Genomic DNA, 19,468 nt, shown 5'->3' on the forward strand with positions numbered 1-19,468 from the left:
TGTTATTCATCTTTCTTATTATGTCTCTTCTAAGAATCTTTTCTGACAAATTGCACTAAACATAAAAACCACTATCAACAACTATTTAACCTATACAGCTGTACACGTTGTCAGTTTCTTTTTCTTTTTTTCTTTTTTTTTTTTGAGACAGAGTCTTGCTCTTGTCACCTAGGCTGGAATGCAATGGCACAGTCTTGGCTCACTGCAACCTCCGCCTCCTGGCTTCAAGCAATTCTCCTGCCTCAGCCTCCTGAGTAGCTGGAATTACAGGCGCTTACCACCACACCCGGCTAATTTTTGTATTTTTAGTAGAGATGGTGTTTCGCCATGTTGGCCAGGCTGGTCTCAGACTCCTGACCTCATGATCTGCCTGCCTCGGCCTCCCAAAGTGCTAGAATTATAGGCATGAGCCACCGTGCCTCGTATTTGTTTGTTTGTTTGAGACAGTCTTGCTGTGTCACCAGGCTGGAGTGCAGTGGCATGATGTTGGCTCACTGCAACCTCCAACTCCCTGGTTCAAGCGATTCTTCTGCCTCAGCCTCCCGAGTAGCTGGAATTACAGGCACGTGCCACCACATCCAGCTAATTTTTGTATTTTTAGTAGAGACAGGGTTTCACCATGTTGGCCAGGATGGTCCCTATCTCCTGACCTCATGATCTGCCCGCCTCTGCCTCCCAAAGTGCTGGGATTACAGGCGTGAGCCACCGCACCCAGCCTACTCATCACTGTTTCTTATATATCACCCCTGCCCTTTTTTGAGCTTTTTATTGTAATTCATCTGTCATTTTGCTACAGTGCTTCCTTAAGGGAAAAAAAAAATATCTGTTGATAGATGGTTTGCACTCCCTCAAAACTTGTGTCAGTTACTGGGCTATTCAGTTTCCCCTGAGCTAGGCCTCCCACCCCAAGGCTGCAGCATTCTGCTGGCCGGCTTCACCCTGAGTATGATGAGTGGCCATGGAACTGGCTGACAAGCTAAGACCCTGCTGGAACAAGAAAGCAAGGGAAGTAGTGGAGGTTTAAGGGACTTTGCTGATGTGATTTGACTGTTGTGCTGAGTCTTTCTCTTTTTGTCCCCAGTTCTCTCTCTTCTTGTTTGTTGTAGTTGCCTAAAATTAGTTGGATCTCAGCTAGCCAATCTCTCTGGCTGCCTAGGTAAATTGCAATTTCAAAGAGAGTCAAGCATACCAGTGTAAAATTATCCTTTTTCCCTAAAACAGTAAACCCTGCTCCACTGTCTTTTTGTATCTACTGCTGCATATGAGAAAACATGAAAAGTTATGAGTTTCTTTTTATCTTTGGAATACGGAAAAGTCACCAGACTCACTTGGAATTCCCTTTATTCCTCTCTTTCTCACACCCCACCATCTTCTACCTATCAGTAAATCTTGTTAGTTCTACCTTCAATATGGAGGTCAGGCGTGGTGGCTCATACCTGTAATGCCAACACTTTGGGATGCCAAGGTGGGAGGATCGCCTGAGCCCAGGAGTTTGCGACCAGCCTGGGCACATGGTGATACCCTCATCTTATATAGCTGAAAGAACACTTAATGGGCCATAGGCACGTGAAAGATGGTTTCATTCAGCAGCTCTCTTACACTGTGTGTCTCTGTCTCGGCTACCTCTTCTGGCTCTGCGACTCCTGCCACTCCCACACACAGCTGCACAGCCAGCTTTCCCTACAGGTCAGCAGCTTAACACTTTCTCTGGGCACAAGCATGCCTGTACAGCATCAGCAGGGCAGTTATACCTTTTACAGACAATAGTGGCTCCAAGCCAAGTGATGAGCCTTCCCATGTTATGGCTATGTAGCTGTGATTATATAACAAGTAAAGTTATGCACCTGCACTCCAAACTTGCTGAGTCATGCAGGATGTTTACCTTGGCCCATGCCTCCCTTGCTGCATTGCAGCCATGTTCCTTACACAGGAGGATCCCTTGAGCCCAGGAGTTTGAGGCCAGTCCAGGGAACATAGCAGAATCCTGTCGCTAAAAAAAAAAAAATAATAATAATAATAATAAAATATTTTTAAAATTTAGGAAGCTACTAGGGATGGAATCCTCCAAGATAAGAAGCAAACCAAGAAGGAGGAAAAATATGACACAAAATGAAGGGTACAACCAAAAGAGAGGTATAAAGTAAACCACTAGGATGGTGGTAAAGGGAGATACCAATGAGACAGTGGTATAGGCTTAGAGAGGAACGAATACAGATTGGAGCAGGCCAGAAGGGTCTGGAATAGATTTCCAAAGAAAGATTCAATTAATAGATTACGATTGCTAGAAAAACACTTGTTAGATCCCGGTGTCTGGGTCCAGCCATGCTGAAGTCCGAGGGGAGTGGGTAGGTGAGCAGAAAGAACACTTGATGGGCTGTAGGCAGGTGAATATGGTTTTATTTAGCAGCAGCTGTCTTACATGGTTTACTCAAACTAGCTCTTCTACATTGTCCACCCTGTCTCGGCTGCTTAGTCTGGTGGCTCCCACATACCTGTGCAGCCAGCTCTCCCTTGTCTGCAGGGTCAGCAGCTTAACTCTTTTTCTCTCTGGGCCTGAGCAAGCCAAGCTGTGTCCTGGCTCCCTCCTGTCCATCTGTAAAATAGACAGCTTTGGCTCTCTCTCTTTCTCTGGGTACCAGTGTGTCCTCCATGTCAAGCCATGTTGAGCTGAGCCAAGCCCCCAGATCCCCTGTACAGCATTAGCAGGGCAGACAACAGTGGCTCAGAGCCAAGTATGAACTTACACAAATAGGTTATATAACAAGTGGACGTGTGCGCCTATGCACCAAACTCACTGAGTTACACAGGCCTTGGATATCCACCTCAGCCTATTCCTTGGCCAAAGCACATCCATATGTACCTTACACTCCACCCCCTAGGGTGAGGGAGACATAGGCCTTGGACACACAGGTTTGATACACAGGTTTGGCACACAGGCCTGACATATAAACTTTGGGCATGCAGGTCTGATACATATACAGGCTTGACACATAAGCCTGACACACAAGCCTTGGGCACACAAGCCCAATACATACATAAGCTTCTGGGCATGCAGGCCCCTTGCATACATAAGCTATGATAAACTGCCCAGCTATTGGCGCAGATTACCTTAGGTGTCACCTCCTTGGTGATTACCATTCACATTGCCTTAACTTTAACTTATTAACTACTTTGCCCATACCTGCTTTCAAACCATATGGTGTCAGTACTAGCTTGGACTGCACCAGTAGTAGCACCCCAGCTGGACCCACTTGTACATGATACCCTATTAGGAATGGGGGAGGCCCTTCCTAATGGTGAAGGCTTAGTGTCTAGAGGTGCCTCGGGCCCCATGGCCTCATCTTGCATTAGGACTTCAGGTCCCAAAACCTCTTGTAACTCTGCTGTTAAGGAACTTGCCTTCAGCATACTCTGCTGCTCTAAGTAAGTAGGCACTGCACTTCGCCAAAGTGGATGTCTTCACTGTCCCTGTCCAGGGATCGTTATCCATGAACACACCCATCCCGCTATTGGGTTAGTTGTCAGCACGACTGTAGCCCGTACTGCCATGCTCTTATGAGCCTGAAGGGCAGAATATGCAGTTACTAACTGCTTTCCCAGTTTGGGGTGGTGGTTACGCATGAACACACCCATCCCACTATTACTAACTGTGGGATGCTTTTACTATTACTAACTATTACTAACTGCTTCTCTGTTAATGAACACTGGAGGTCAGCTCTCTTCCACAGCTGCTTCCAAGCGCTCATGCACTGATATAGTCCCTAGCCAAAACTATCTGTGGTTACATGTACATCTAGTGTAAATGGCACCCTCGGTTTACTACCCAGAAAGGCTGTCTCAGCCTCATCATCCCAGTCCCAGGCAAGAGGAGTGCTGCCACTTTTAAACCTGCAAGAGAATCAGAGGTTAAAAGAACATTATTAACAAAACCACAGCATATGGCGGGGCTATACAATAGCCCATCAGCAACACTATGAAAGTCCATTGTCGGGCCTAGCGCGGTGGCTCATGCCTGTAATCTCAGCACTTTGGGAGACCGAGGCAGGCAGATCACAAGGTCAGGAGTTCGAGACCAGCCTGGCCAATATGGTGAAACCCCATCTCTACTAAAAATACAAAAATTGGCTGGGCATGGTGGCTCACACCTGTAATCCCAGCACTTTGGGAGGCCAAGGTGGGCGGATCACGAGGTCAGGAGATTGAGACCATCCTGGCCAAATGGTGAAACCCTGTCTCTACTAAAAATGCAAAAATTAACCGGGTGTGGTGGCACGTGCCTGTAGTCCCAGCTACTTGGGAGACTGGGGCAGGAGAATCGCTTGAACCCAGAAGGCGGAGGCTGCAGTGAGCTGAGATTGCGCCACTGCACTCCAGCCTGGTGACAGGGCAAGATTGTCTCAAAATAATAATAATAATAATAATAATAATTAGCTGGGCATGGTGGCGGGTGCCTATAGTCTTAGCTACTCAGGAGGCTGAGACAGGAGAATTGCTTGAACCCAGGTGGCAGAGGTTGCAGAAGCTGAGATCGTGCCACTGCACTCCAGCCTGGGTGACAGAGCAAGACTCCACCTCAAAAAAAAAAAAAAAAAAGAAAAAGAAAAGAAAAAGAAAGTCCACTGTTGCCCTCCCATGAAGGCAAACTGTTCCTGGCTCTCTGGACAAGGAGTCCCAGTTCCGTTGTCAAGTGGTCCAGCAAGTCCGTGACAGACGGTACAGCTGCCAAGCCCTACAAAACATCCACCCTCAGAATGTCTTCAGGTATGGGAGACACATACACAGTGCATAAGTGGAGAGCCAAGCAGCCGATGCCAAGATGCAAAGACCCAGATTTTGCTTTCACTGACCAACTTTCATAGCTGTTTATGCAGCTCTGCCCAGAAACTTATCCGGGTTCAGAGACCAGTGGATTGCCAAATCCACATGTGGCTCTGGTTGTCCAGTGCCCCGCAAGCCGGGCACCTTGGCCAGTTCTCTTATCAAGCAGAAAAGGCTTTACCCTTCCGCCAACTGCAGCAGGTACTCTTTGAACTGGAATGCTCGGGCAGGACTGGGTTGCGCAGCAATGATCCTTCTCCCAAATGACTTGCGCTAAGTCTGTACACAACTGCAGACATTAGTTGCTTAACTCCCGCAACTCAGCGGGGACACAGGCATCATAGGAAATGTGTTCCACCACAATGGGGGAGTCTCTGGGCCTCCTCTTGGGACCCAACAGCTGTTCATGCTCTATTTTCTGACGGACTACCGGGCGGGCCTGCAACGGAGGTTTCTCCTCCCTGCGCTGCATCCTGCTGGGATTGGGCATTCATTTCCCTCAGCACAGTCGCAAATGCCCATCTGACTCTGCTGGCAAAGGTATGTTCCTTTCAATGCTGTGCATTTGCAGGTGCTTCAGCGCCTTCTCCACACTCATGGGGGATCTGGCCACTGCCTCCCATGTTTCCATTGGGGCTTATCCAAGCAGCACCACTACGACCAGGTACCACAGCTCATGCTGTGGCTACATAGCCCACCCGGGAGCCCTCAGGGGATGAAGACCCACTCACCTCATTCCGTCCTCGTCACCAATTGTTATATCCTGGGGTCTGGGTCCAGCCCATGCTGAAGTCTAAGGGCAGTGGGTGGATGAGCAGAAAGAACACTTGGGTGGCCAGCCATAGGCAGGTGAATTTGGTTCTGTTTAGCAGCAGCTGTCTTACACAGCTTACTCAAACTAGCTCTTTTAAACTGTCCACCCTGTCTTGGCTGCTTAGTCCAGCGACTCCCACACACACCTGTGTGGCCAGCTCTGCCTTGCCTTTAGGGTCAGCAGCTTAACTCTTTTTCTCTCTGGGCAGGAGCAAGCTGAGCTGTGTCATGGCTCGCTCCTGTCCGTCTGCAAGACAGACAGCTTTGGCTCTGTCTTTTTCTCTGGGCGCCAGCACACTCTCCATGTCAAACCATATTGAGCCGAGCCCAGAGCCCCTGTATAGCGTTAGCAGGGCAATTATACCTTTTACAGACAATAGTGGCTCAGAGCCAAGTATGAACTTACACAAAAAGGTTATATAACAAGTGGAGGTGTGTGCCTGTGGGCCAAACTCACTGTTATGCAGGCCTGGATATCCACCTGGGCCTATCAACCACAGCACATCCATATACCTTACACCACTGTTTTTAATGTATCAAGAGCAGATTTATATAACTGGAGTAAGTTTGGGGTTAAATTAATAATAAATAATTAAAAAGACAAATAAATGAACAAACAACCCCCGGAAAAACAAAAATATAAAAGGGAAAGTAATCATACTATAATATTAGCATGGATAAAAATAGCGTTTTTCAGCTGGGTGTTGTGGCTCACACCTGTAATCTCAACACTTTAGGAGGCCGACGTCAGTGGATCACCTAAGGTCAGGAGTTCGAGACTAGCCTGGCCAACATGGTGAAACCCCATCTCTAGTAAAAAAAAATACATAAATTAGCTGTGGTGGCGGGCACCTGTAATCCCCGCTACTCAGGAGGCTGAGGCAGGAGAATCGCTTGAACCCTGGAGGTGGAGGTTGCAGTGAGCCAAGATTGTGCCATTGCACTCCAACCTGGGTGACAAGAGCGAAATTCCATCTAAAAAAATATATATATAGCATTTTTTACTTCTCCTTCCTGCCACTTTGTGAAGAAGGTGCTTTGCTTCCCCTTTTCCTTCCACCGTGATTAAGCTAGGAGAGGATATGCCTGCACAACATGGCAGATAATCAATGGGGGACCTGAGAAACTGAATTTCTATACACATCAGGGGCTGAGAGGATGCTCCAGGTGATGGTGAAGCTAAGCTCCAGCAGGCCAAGTGGAGCATGGAGTATACCTTCAATTAGAAAACCAAAACAATGTGAACTGTTGAAAACTGCTGTCACTGATTCTCTCCAAGCTGAGGGAATACACAAGGTCACTGCCTCCCACGAAAAGCCGCTCTTGACATTCATCCAGCAGGATTGTGTAGAGATCAAGAAATCCAAAAGGGCTATGAAATATTGATGTTCTGTTCAGTTTCAAGACCTCTGAAATGCAAAGTGATATGTACACTAAACACACGAGAAAATGCAAACACCTTTATAACACTTTTCTCATAGCTCTATTTTCATCCCTATTGGAAGCAAGTCATTAACATTCATTTTATCATAAATATAATGGCAATGAATTTTAATGTGCACAAATTAAAATATTTTATAAATAAAAAATAGCATTTTACATTATTCAACTTATGGAACTATTTGACTCTAGATTATATGATTGTATAACCTGAAAAAACTAATTACAAAATATTTTATATCATTCTATTTAGGGTATTAGATAAAAAAATTAAATAACTCATAGTGACTAAGCTGGTTAATTATTGCCCTTAAATGGATATTGAAAGTGAATTTTTCTTTTTGATAAAGTAACTAGCAAATGATTAAATGTTGTGAAAGTGTTTCCTGGTATGTGGATTCACTGAATTCCTTTGACCCACTTAAACAGAACATGTGACATTCATGAAATAGTAACTTAATAACTTTAAAACAGCTGTTCTGTAGCTCCAAATTAATTTAGCTTTTCTCTCTCAACATGTCTACTTTATGAGAAAAAAGCGTGAGAAATGAGTTACTCTTTTGCTTTCAGGCCCTGTCCTACCATGAGCTGAAGAGGCAGCAGCATACGTGTTTGGAGTTTAGTAGGGACTGAGAAGCAGGGAAAAGAACTGCCTAACCAAAGGTATTGTTTCCACCTGACTTCCAAGATGTCAGAAAATTCTCCCTGGTAGATACTCTTTTATACGTGGACATTAGCAATTGTTGTTAAAATGAAAACAGTTTAAACCTATTAAGTTATCATCACCTATTAATAATTTAGACTATCAGCTTATCAGATTTATCAACTAGTCTTGTAGCAAAATACTGTTGTTAAACAGCACAGAAACAGGAGAGAAGAAAGAATTGTCTAAGTCTGCACTGTCTAACAGAAATATAATATGAACCATATAAGTTGAAATTTTCTAGTAATTAGCAAGTAAAAAGAAACAGGTGAATTTTTTTCTTTTTTTTTTACTTCCTCCTCTTCCAAGGTGAAATTTTTTTAATAACATATTTTTTGTTAACCCAATATATCTAAAACATTTTAAAACATAAATCAATATAAAATTTATTAAAGAGATATTTTGCATTTTTTTTTGTACTAAGTCTTTAAAATCCGGTGTATGTTTTATACTTACAGCACATCTTAATTTGAACTAGACACATTTGAAGTTCTTAATAGCCACATGTGGCTACCATATTGGACAAGCAGGTCTAAGTCAGTGGTTCCCAAAATGTGGTCCCTGGAGCAGCAGGATCAGCATCACCCTAAAACTTGTTAGAAATACAAATTCTCAGGTTCCACCCCAGACCTACTTACTGAATCAGAAACTGAGATAGCTGGGCTCAGCAACCTGTGGTTTAACAAGCCTTTCAGGTGATTCTGATGACAGGTTAAATTTCACAATCGGCAGCCTAAATTATGGGGAACTGGTTTTTCTTTGCTAACTAATACATTTAACAGGGTTCAAAATTCAAAAAGTACAAAAACATACACAGTGAAAATCTTCCTTTCTTGCCAGGCACAAACCATCTATCTCCCCTCCCTAGAGGCAACCAAAATGTTATGTTGGTAGGTAGCTGTCATGCTGGACCCCTATTGACTTCAACAGGAATGGCACCATGTTTGAGAGGCTGAAGACGAGATGCAGAGCCAGTGAATGAGACATACGGTTTATTTAATTAATTTATTTACTTTTTGAGATGGGGTCTCACTCTGTCACCCAGGCTGGAATACAGTAGTGTATTCATGGCTCACTGCAGTCTCAGCCACCTGGACACAAGCAATCCTCCTGCCTCAGACTCCTGAGAAGCTGGGACTACAGGCATTAGTTCTGGCTAATTAAAAAAAAAAAAAAAAATTATAGAGATGAGGCCTCACTATGTTTCCCAGGCTGAGACATAGGGTTTACTGAGGAGACTTACATACAGGGCAATCCTGTGGTAGCAGGCTGGACAGGAGAACTGCATTTGCTTATAAAAAGCATACTGGCTGGGCGCGGTGGCTCACACCTGTACTCCTAGCACTTTGGGAGGCCAAGGCAAGTGGATCACTTGAGGTCAGGAGTTGGAAACCAGCTTGGCCATCATGGTGAAACCCCGTCTCTATTAAAAATTCAAAAATTAGCTGGGCATGGTGGTGCGTGCCTGTAATCCCAGCTACTTGGGAGGCTGAGGCAGGAGAATTGCTTGAACCTGGGAGGTGGAGGTTTCAGTGAGCTGAGATTGTGCCACCGCACTCCAGCCTGGGCAAGAGCAAGACTCCATCTCAAAAAAAAAAAAAAAAAAGAAAGAAAAGCATACTGGTTATATAGCATTTTCACTTAGCATTCTCACCCTAGCAACCTCCACCTGGCAACCTTGATTTAACCCAAAACAAAGGGCCTCGATCCCCTGTATGGCCCGCATTCCATGGGATGAGATGGGGCTTCCTATGTTCCTCATAGGTAAGGAATGAATCTCCTGATTGGCAACTCCCAGGTTCCTTTTGTTTGTTTGTTTGTTTTTGTTTTAAGAAACATGTTTATTTTCTGTCAAACTTATTTCCATGTGGCTTATGAGCCTGTAAGACAACTTGGTGGTTGTTCCTACCCATTCAAGTGGCCTGAGCAGTGGGAGCTGCAGACCAGGCTTCTGTGGCAGGCTGAGCTCTCCAGTCTTCAGTAAGGAATTGCTGAATAGGCACAGAGGGCACCTGCCACCTTCAGATCAGTCTGCACCCTCAGGCGGAGGAGCAGTGAACTCAGGAGCCAGAGCCGTCCACTTACCCTGAAATTCCTCCTTGGTCACAGATTTTTTTCAGCAACAGCCTGCTCTTCCTTTTCATCTTTTTTTTTTTTTTTTTTTTTTTTGAGACAGAGTCTCACTCTGTTGCCCAAGCTACAGTGCAATGGTGCTGTCTCAGCTCACTGCAGCCTCTGCCTTCTGGGTTCGATTCTCCTGCCTCAGCCTCCCAAGTAGCTGGGACTGCAGGCACGTGCCACCACGCCCAGCTAATTTTTGTATTTTTAGTGGAGACTGGGTTTCACCATGTTGGCCAGGCTGGTTTTGAACTCCTGACCTCAGGTGATTCACCCACCTTGGCCTCCCAAAGTGCTGGGATTACAGGCATGAATCACTGCACCTGGCCTTCCTTTTCAACCTCTTTAGGATCTCTGTAGAAGCAGAGATCAGGCCTGAGCTCCCATGAGTGTTCACAGGAGATGGTGCCATGCATGCACAGAAGTTCCCAAACCAGCATCCATCATATCAAACCCATAAGTTAAATCCTTTGTTGTTGCATGGGATGGCAATGTCCCCATAGCACAGAGGAGAATCTGTGTTGCATAGAGCGATGGTAGATAGATTAACGTAAGTTGCCTCTGTGACAGGCTAGTGGTCATTGTTGGAATCAATAACCACCAGAAGCTGTGGCTCCCAGAAGGCTGCCTGGATCTGGTTAGTGAAGGTTCCAGGAGTGAACCGATCAGCAATTGAACTTTAATTGAGCAATTGAGATTCTTTAGCTCAGAGTTCCGAACACACATTCTTCTTTTTTTTGAGACGGAGGCTGGAGTGCAGTGGTGAGATCTAGGCTCACTACAATCTCTTAAGACTTGACTGGGGCTAGAGAATCCACCTTCAGGATGGCTCACTCACATGACTGTTAGCAGGAGGCCTCAGTTTCTTGTTGGCTCTTGGCTGAGGGCCTCAGTTCCTCACTACAAGTACCTCTCCATAGGGCTGCTTCACACCATAGCAGCTAGTGACTGATCCAAGAGACAGCAAGGCAAAAGCCACAAGGTCTTTCTATACACTTGCCTTTGAAGGGATATACCATTACTGTTGCAATTTTCTGGTAGTCACACAGAGCAAATCTGGTACAATATGAGAGGGGACTACAAAAGGGTAAACACCAGGAGGCAGGGATCACTGGAGGCCATCTTGGAGGCTGCTGTATGGCAGATGTGCCTAACAGCAATAATTTAAGCATACCCTGAGAATGACCCTATGGCCTAAGACGAACATGTGTTCGGACGGCCCAGCGCAGTGGCTCATGCCTGTGATCCCAGCACTTTGGGAGGCCAAGGCGGGTGGATCACCTGAGGTCAGGAGTTCGAGACCAGCCTGCCCAGCATGGTGAAACCCCATCTCTATTAAAAATATAAAAATTAGACTAGGCGCGGTGGCTCACGCCTGTAATCCCAGCACTTTGGGAGACCAAGGTGGGCGGATCACGAGGTCAAGAGATCGAGACCATCCTGGCCAACATGGTGAAACCCTGTCTCTACTAAAAATACAAAAATTAGCCGAGCATGGTGGTGCACACCTGTAGTCCCAACATCCTAGAGATGAAATTACTGAGAGGGCTGGGCACGGTGGCTCATACCTGTAATCCCAGCACTTTGGGACCTGTAATCCCAGCACTTTGGGAGCCTGAGGCAGGCGGATCATTTGAGGTCAGGAGTTTGAGACCAGCCTGGCCAACACAGTGAAAACCCATCTCCACTAAAAATACAAAAATTAGCCAGGCATGATGGTGCACACCTGTAGTTGCAGCTACTCGGGAGGCTGAGGAGGAGAATCACTTGAACCCAGGAGGCGGAGGTTGCAGTGAGCAGAGATCGCGCCACTGCACTCAAGCCTGGGTGACAGAACGAGACTCTATCTCAAAAAAGAAAGAAAGAAAGAAATTACTGAGAGAGTATGTACATTTAAAGATTTGATGAATATCACAAAATTTCCCTGAAAAAAAAAAAAAAAAAGTCATACCGATGTACACCTTCGTGAATAATGTTGTTGGAGACTTTGGATGCTCCTTTCCTCACTTTCACTCCAGTTCTGATTAATGAAGAATACATATTTTTAAAATGGTCAAATGGGAACTGACATACAGTTCTGCTAATATGCACAAGACTCTAGTACTCCTGAATTGTAGCTTACCTTAGGTCTGAGGTTACAATTGGGCATCTTACTTCCAGTGTGACTCCAGATCTTATGACCCACACAATCATGCATTCTTGCAGATAAATCAGTAAAAACAAAATGCAATTTCCTTCTTCTTATAAGTTAAAGTCCCATATTTGATTATTTTCAATTTTTTTTTTTTTTGAGACGGAGTCTCGCTCTGTCGCCCGGGCTGGAGTGCAGTGGCTCTGATCTCAGCTCACTGCAAGCTCTGCTTCCTGGGCTTACTTCATTCTTTCCTGCCTCAGCCTCCTGAGTAGCTGGGACTACAGGCGCCCACCACCTCGGCCTCGCTAGTTTTTTGTATTTTTTAGTAGAGACGGGTTTCACTGCATAGGCCAGGATGGTCCTGATCTCCTGACTCATGATCCGCCTGCCTCGGCCTCCCAAAGTGCTGGGATTACAGGCTTGAGCCACCGCCCGCCATTTTTTTTGACGGAGTTTGCTCTTTTGCCCAGGCTGGAGTGGCCGGCACGCATCTGGCTCACCGCAACCTCCTCGCCTCCTGGGTTCAAGCCACCTCCTGCCTCAGCCTCTGAATAGCTGGGATTACTGGCATGTCACCATGCCTGGCTAATTTTGTATTTTTTAGTAGAGACAGGGTTACTCCATGTTGGCCAGGCTGGTCTCAAACTCCCGACCTCAGGTCATCTGCCCACCTCGGCCTCCCAAACTGCTGGGATTACAGGCGTGAGCCATTGCACCCGGCCTTTTTTTTTGAGATGGGAGTCTCACTCTGTTGCCCAGGCTGCAGTGTAGTGGCACAGTCTTGGCTCACTGCAACCTCCACTTCCCAGGTTCAAGCGATTCTCCTGCCTCAGCCTCCTGAGTAGCAGGGATTACAGATGCATGTCACCACACCTGGCTAATTTTTGTATTTTTAATAGAGACAGGGTTTCACCATGCTGGTCAGGCTGGTCTCAAACTCCTGACCTCGTGATTTGCCTGCCTCGGCCTCCCAAAGTGCTGGGATTACAGACATGAGCTACTGCTCCCGGCCAATAATTTTTCTTTCTTTTTATTTTTTTGAGACAGAGTCTCACTCTGTCACCCAGGCTGGAGTGCAGTGGCATGATCTCAGCTCACTGAAACCTCCACCTCCCGGGTTCAAGCAATTCTTCTGCCTCAGCCTCCCGAGTAGCTGGGATTATCGGCATGTGCCACCACGCCCGGTTAATTTTTGTATTTTTAGTAGAGACAGGGTTTCACCATGTTGACCAGGTTGGTCTCAAACTCCTGACCTCATGATCCGCCCGCCTTGGCCTCCCAAAGTGCTAGGATTACAGGCATGAGCCACTGTGCCCGGCTAGCCCCAATTTTTATTTGGCCTGATGAGTCTGGTTTCCAAAAACAGTAGCTAAATCTCACTTTAGAAATATACCCTGTTGCTCAGACATGGTTTGAAAAAGAATTGATTGGGGACTGAAAGGGTTCATGTGTATGTCACTGTTTTTTTGTGTGTTTGTTTGTTTGAGAGGGAGTCTGGCTCTGTCACCCAGGCTGGAGTGCAGTGGTGCAATCTTGGCTCACTGCAACTTTCGCCTCCTGGGTTCAAGTGATTCTCGTGCCTCAGCCTCCCAAGTAGCTGGAATTACAGACAAGTGCCACCATGCCCGGCTAATTTTTTTTTTTTTTTTGAGACGGAGTCTCGCTCTCTCGCCCAGGCTGGAGTGCAGTGGCCGGATCTCAGCTCACTGCAAGCTCCGCCTCCCAGGTTCACGCCATTCTCCTGCCTCAGCCTCCCGAGTAGCTAGGACTGCAGGCGCCCGCCACCTCGCCCGGCTAGTTTTTTGAATTTTTTAGTAGAGACGGGGTTTCACCATGTTAGCCAGGATGGTCTTGATCTCCTGACCTCGTGATCCACCCATCTCGGCCTCCCAAAGTGCTGGGATTACAGGCTTGAGCAACCGCGCCCGGCCATGCCCGGCTAATTTTTATATTTTTAGTAGAGATGGGGTTTCTTTTTTTTTTTTTTTTTTTTTTTTTTTTTGAGACGGAGTCTTGCTCTGTCACCCAGGCTGGAGTGCAGTGGCCGGATCTCAGCTCACTGCAAGCTCCTCCTCTCGGGTTCACGCCATTCTCCTGCCTCAGCCTCCCGAGTAGCTGGGACTACAGGCACCCGCCACTTCGCCCGGCTAGTTTTTTGTATTTTTTAGTAGAGACGGGGTTTCACCGTATTAGCCAGGATGGTCTCGATCTCCTGACCTCATGATCCGCCCGTCTCGGCCTCCCAAAGTGCTGGGATTACAGGCTTGAGCCACCGCGCCCGGCCGAGATGGGGTTTTACCATGTTGGCCAGGCTGGTCTCAAAGTCTTGACTTCGGGTGATCCACCCACCTCGGCTTCCCAAAGTGCTGGGATTACAGGCATGAGCCACCACACCCGGCCCGTACTTCATTGTTGATCTGCTGGTCCACTTGGTAGATAAGGAAGTCAGGCCAGACCCCTGTTGCCAATGGTTATACATATTAAACCATATTCCTTGAAGTATATAGCTACAAAGATGGGATATTGGCTCACCGTTACATAGTTATTGATGCCAGGGTATGTTTATAAGGTATAAATATACCATTTTACTTCCCTGATTGAAAACTTCTGATGATTCATCATTGCCCAAATCATAAAGTGTATATTTCATGATATGGCTGTCACAGCCCTTCACAATCTAATCTAAACCTACTCTTCAGCCTCTTTCCTTATTCCCACCCTACCTCTGATGTCACTCCCCTATTTCTTGAAATTTGGGTTGTTGTTTTTTTTTTTTTTTAAATAGAGATGGCATGTCGATGTGTTCTCCTGGCTGGCCTTGAACTTCTGAGCTCAAGTGATCCTCCCACCTCAGCCTCTCAAAGTGCTGGGATTACAGGTATGAGCCACCATGCCCAGCCTATTTCTTGAAATTTGGTCTCCAACCATACTAAAAAACTGGTCATTGCCTAATCAGGTAAGACATGATGAATCACACTCCACAGGCTCCTGAAGTAGCTTACCAATATTGGGAATACCTGTTGACCCTGATTACTCAGACTATATCCTGCCTGGGCTGTCAGGCAGCTCAAAGTTAAATTTTTATTTTTTATTATAAGAGACATGGCCAGGTGTGGTGGCTCATGCCTGTAATCCCAGCACTTTGGGAAAACGAGACAGGCAGATTGCTCGAGTCCAGGAGTTCAAGACCAGCCTGGGCAACATGATGAAACCCCCATCTTTACCAAAAAATACAAAAATTAGCTGGACGTGGTGGTGCATGCCTGTCGTTCCAGCTACTCAGGAGGCCGAGGTGGGAGGATCACCTGAGTCCGGGAAGTCAAGGCTGCAGTGAGCTATGATCATGCCACTGCACTCCAACATGCATGACAGAGTGAGACCCTGTCTCAATAAAAAACCGAGAGAGACAGGATCTTGCTATGTCACCCAGGTTTGAGTGCAGTGGCTATTCACAGGTGCTATCATGGTGTACTACAGCCTTAGACTCCTGGACTCTACTGATCCTCTCATGTCAGTGACCAGAATAGCTGGGACTATGGGCACATGCCACTGCACCTAGCTTTTACAATTAAATTTAGTGCCTACTCACTAACTCTTATTACTAACTCTTAGTAGTCGAATTAACATTTCTATTTCTTTGGACCATATTTTTGTTGTTATATTTAAGACTACTTCTTTAAATGATAAAATAAGTGAGATATAGAAAAGAAGAAAAATATTTTGAAATGTTATTTTTAAATTTTATTTATTTATTTATTTATTTTTGAGAGAGTCTCTCCCAGTCGCCCAGGCTGAAGTGCAGTGGCGCAATCTAGGCTCACTGCAGCCTCTGTATCCTGGGTTCAAGCAATTCTCCTGCCTCAGCATTCCAAGTAGCTGGGACTACAGGGGCGTGCCACCACACCTGGCTAATTTTTGTATTTTTAGTAGAAACAGGATTTCACCATGTTGGCCAGGCTGGTCTTGAACTCCTGACCTCGAGTGATCTGCCTGCCTCAGCCTTCCAAAGTGCTGGGATTACAGGCATGAGCCACCACGCCTATTTTTTTTTTTTTTAAAGAAATACATGCAGTTGTTAAAAAAGAAAAAGTACTCAAGTGTATAAACTATACAGTCACACATTCTTCCCTAACTCCACTGCCCAGAAGTACCTAGTTAAGCTTAATATATATGCTTCCAGATTTTTCATATAAGCAGCTGATAAATCTCATACATTGCTGGTGGGAATATAAATTGGCACACTATTTTGGAAAACTGTTTGGCACCATCTACTAAAACTAAATATATACATAGACACAATAGTCTCACTCCTAGGCATATATTCAGCAGAAATGTAGACATCTGTGAACTAAAAAAAGTATAAAAGTAATGTTCATATAAGCATGATTTCTTAGTAGCCCCAAAGTAGAAATAAATAAATTGTGGTATATTCAACTTGAATATATCTCATAAACAATAATGACCAGAGAAGCCAGACAAAAGAAAATATGCTGTATGATTACATTTCTGTAAAGTTCAAAACAATCCATAATGGTAGAAATCAGCAAGTAGTTACCTTTGGGGAGATGGCTGTGACTACGAGGATGTATAAGAAGGCATTTGGGGTATTAATGGGTGTGATTGCATTGTGATAATTTATTGAGCTGAACACTGATGCAGTAAAAAGATATTGATCTCATTATTTTTAATGGCTCCAGAGTCTTCCATTGGATGGATGTTTACTAATTTAGTTAACCATCTCTCTATTGATTGCACATTTACGTTAGGTTTTTAGGTTGTTATTCCTATAATAATGCTGTCATGAACAACCTTGTATAACTTCTTCCATTTTTATGAATATATCTGTAAGATATATTTCTAAATAGAGAAACTGATGCTTTACAAGAAATACATGCTGTAAATGTTGTTAGATATTGTCATAAAACCCTGCAGAAAAAAAAAAACTGTAACAATTTGCATTTTCACACAGGACATGGTTGCCTAATTTCCATAATCTGAAAATTCACTGAGTAGTGTTGGTCTTTTACATTGCTGCCTTTAGTAGGTGAAAGCATTTTCTCACTACTGCATTCATTCTGGGTTTTTTCTTTCTTTCTCTTTTCTTTTCTTTCATTCTTTCTTTCTCTTTTCTTTCTGTCTTTTCCTATCTTCCTCACTCCCTCCCTCCTTGATTTCTCTCTCTCTCTCTTTCTCTTTTTCTTTTTTTCTTTGACAAGTTCTTGCTCTGTCGCCCAGGCTGGAGTGCAGTGGTGCAATCGTAGCTCATTGTAACCTCTAACTCCTGGGCTCAAGTGATCCTCCTGCCTCAGCCTCCTGAATAGCCAGAACTACAGGCACTCGCCACTGTGCCTGGCTTCTCATTCGTATTTTTAAATTATTGGTGAATTGAAATTTTTTTTTTTTTTTTTTTTTGAGATGGAGTCTTGCTCTGTCGCCCAGGCTGGGGTGCAGTGGTGCGATCTCGGCTCACTTCAAGCTCCCTCTCCCGAATCCACGCCATTCTCCTGCCTCAGCCTCCTGAGTAGCTGGGACTACAGGCGCCCACCACCATGCCTGGCTAATTTTTATGTATTTTTAGTAGAGATGGGATTTCATCGTGTTAGCCAGGATGGTGTCTATCTTCTGACCTCGTGATCCGCCTGCCTCGGCCTCCCAAAGTGCTGGGATTACAGGCTTGAGCCACCGCGCCTGGCCGAATTGAAAATTTTTAATGTTATTAGCTGTTTGTTATTTGTTATGAGTTTCTTATTTATGTTGTTCTCCTTTTTTCCCCTCTAGGGAGTTGTTTGCTTCTAATATATATTAAGAATACTAATCCTGGCCAGGCGCGGTGGCTCATGCCTGTAATCCCACCACTTTCGGAGGCCGAGGTGGGCGGATCGCTTGAGCTCAGAAGTTTGAGACCAGCCTGGGCAACACAGTGAGACCTGTCTCTACCAAAGAATTTAAAAATTAGCCAAGTGTGGTAATTTTTACTGGAAATTAAATTAATTACTGGAATTCCAATAAATAAATTCCTGGAAATTCCTCACTGGAGCCTGGGAGGTCAAGGCTGCAGTGAGCACTCCAGCCTGGGCGACAGTGAGACCCTGTCTCCAAAAAAAACAAACAAACAAAAAAAAGAGGAGAGAGAGAACACCAATCCTTTATAAAGTGGTACAAAATATGTTTTCTGGGTATCATTTGGAATTTGTCTTCATTATTGGTAATTTTTGACCTAAGAAAAAGTAGTTTAAATTTTTATGTGTTCTGTTTTAGGCTTTCAGTGTTTTCTAGTATCTTCTTAAGACTGGAAGGCCAGTAAGCAAGTTTTTCGGAATTTGTCCCCATGCTGACATTTTGTGTCAGGTTTTTCCTGGAACACAGTGTACCCTTTGCATGTTCCAAGGGAGGAGATCAAGGTAATATCAGACAATTCTGCCCACACATCCCGGGCTGGCCTCCCAGACACTGGACTGGGGCAGATAAGACAAGCAGTCTAGCTCCTCAAGGCTTTTATGAATGGCTCTTTGATACTGGCCTCTGAAGCCTTTGAAATGGGTCAAGGCAGAACATTTACTTTTTATCCAAGAGTTGCATTATACGCTACAAGAGAAATCATAGCTTATTCACTACTCAGTTACATTTTCAAATTGAGGTTATTAGATGTTATCACCCCAATGATCCTGTGCCAGTTATTTTTTAAAGTCATAACATTTGAAATGTAACAGTATGTTCCCTTTCCCTTATGGTTTAAGAGAAAATGATGTTCATAAAATGAATCACCCGTTCTTTACTCCCAAAGAAGCACTAGAGTCTCCAGATTTCCCCTCTCCCAGTTCTCCTTTGGCAGGGTTCTAGCTGGAAGGGTCTCACTCACGTACCAGCTCGGTGTCAGGGCTCTCCTTTTGACAAGTGTAGCTCTAGCCATCTTCCACTAGAGCCACTGTGGTTCCTCCAGCTCCTCCCAGGATGTTCCAACCCAATTCTGTACTTTTCCTGACTTTTAGAAGGTCCCATAAAAATGTTCCAGCCTCAAAAAAAAAAAGTTAAGACTGGGCAGGGTGACTCACACCTGTAATCCCAGCACTTTAGGAGGCCAAAGTGGGCAGATCACATGAGGCCAGGAGTTCAAGACCAGCCTGGCCATCATGATGAAACCCTGTCTCTACTGAAAATACAAAAATTAGCCAGGCATAGTGGTACATGTCTGCAATCCCAGCTACTCAGGAGGCTGAAACACATGAATCGCTTGAACCCAGGAGGCGGAGGTCGCAGTGAGCTGAGATTGAGCCACTGCACTCCATGTGCCACCATGCCTGGGTAATTGTTTAATTTTTTTTTTTGGAGGCAAGGCCTGACTATGTTGCCCAGGCTCATCTCGAATTCCTGGCCTCAAGCAATCCTCCCTACTCAGCCCTTCAGTCTTTGGAATTACAAACATGAGCCACAATGCCGGGCTA

The 19,468-nt window shown here is 45.1% G+C and overlaps 1 long non-coding RNA gene across 1 annotated transcript; it reads left to right on the forward strand.

The window, feature by feature from the left end:
- Nucleotides 1-4,583: 4,583 nt before the first annotated feature.
- On the forward strand, nucleotides 4,584-15,187 carry LOC116271045. Its single transcript, XR_004179404.1, has 3 exons — nucleotides 4,584-5,358; nucleotides 7,642-7,734; nucleotides 14,812-15,187. It is a non-coding gene; the product is annotated as an uncharacterized LOC116271045 (long non-coding RNA).
- Nucleotides 15,188-19,468: the final 4,281 nt, after the last annotated feature.

This window comes from Papio anubis, chromosome 17 (genome assembly GCF_008728515.1).
Source record: "Papio anubis isolate 15944 chromosome 17, Panubis1.0, whole genome shotgun sequence".
Lineage (NCBI taxonomy): Eukaryota > Metazoa > Chordata > Mammalia > Primates > Cercopithecidae > Papio > Papio anubis.